Raw genomic sequence first — 597 nt, 5'->3', positions numbered from 1 at the left:
ATATCAGTTGGATCCTAGACGATCGGGAAACCGTGGCGTGATCAGATGAGTCCCGATTTCAGGTGGTAAGATCTGATGGCAGGTTTCGAGGGTAGCGCAGACCCCACGAATTCATGGACCCAAGTTGTCAACAAGCCACTGCGCAAGCTTCTGATGGGTCGATAATGGTTTGCGATGTGTTTAAGTGGAATGGACTGGGTCCTCTGGTCAAACTGAATCGATCATTGACTGGAAACAGTTATGTTCCGCTACTTGGAGACCATCTGGCAACGGCCTTGCCGCAGTGAATGCACCGGTTCCCGTGAGATCACCGAAGTTAAGCGCTGTCAGGCGTGGTCGGCACTTGGATGGGTGACCATCCAGGCCGCCATGCGCTGTTGCCATTTTTCGGGGTGCACTCAGCCTCATGATGTCAACTGAGGAGCTACTCGACCGAATAGTAGCGGCTTCGGTCAAGAATACCATCATAACAATGGGGAGAGCGGTGTGCTGACCCCACGCCCCTCCTATCCGCATCCTCCACTGAGGATGACACGGCGGTCGAATGGTCGCGGTAGGCCACTCGTGGCCTGAAGACGGAATACTTGGAGACCATCT

General features: G+C 54.3%; 1 pseudogene; it reads left to right on the top strand.

The window, feature by feature from the left end:
• Window positions 1-265: 265 nt before the first annotated feature.
• On the top strand, window positions 266-383 carry LOC126482784 (5S ribosomal RNA; annotated as a pseudogene).
• Window positions 384-597: the final 214 nt, after the last annotated feature.

This window comes from Schistocerca serialis, chromosome 5 (assembly GCF_023864345.2).
Source record: "Schistocerca serialis cubense isolate TAMUIC-IGC-003099 chromosome 5, iqSchSeri2.2, whole genome shotgun sequence".
Lineage (NCBI taxonomy): Eukaryota > Metazoa > Arthropoda > Insecta > Orthoptera > Acrididae > Schistocerca > Schistocerca serialis.
The sequence above is the reverse complement of the archived record's forward strand: the minus strand, read 5'-3'. Positions and strand labels throughout refer to the sequence as shown.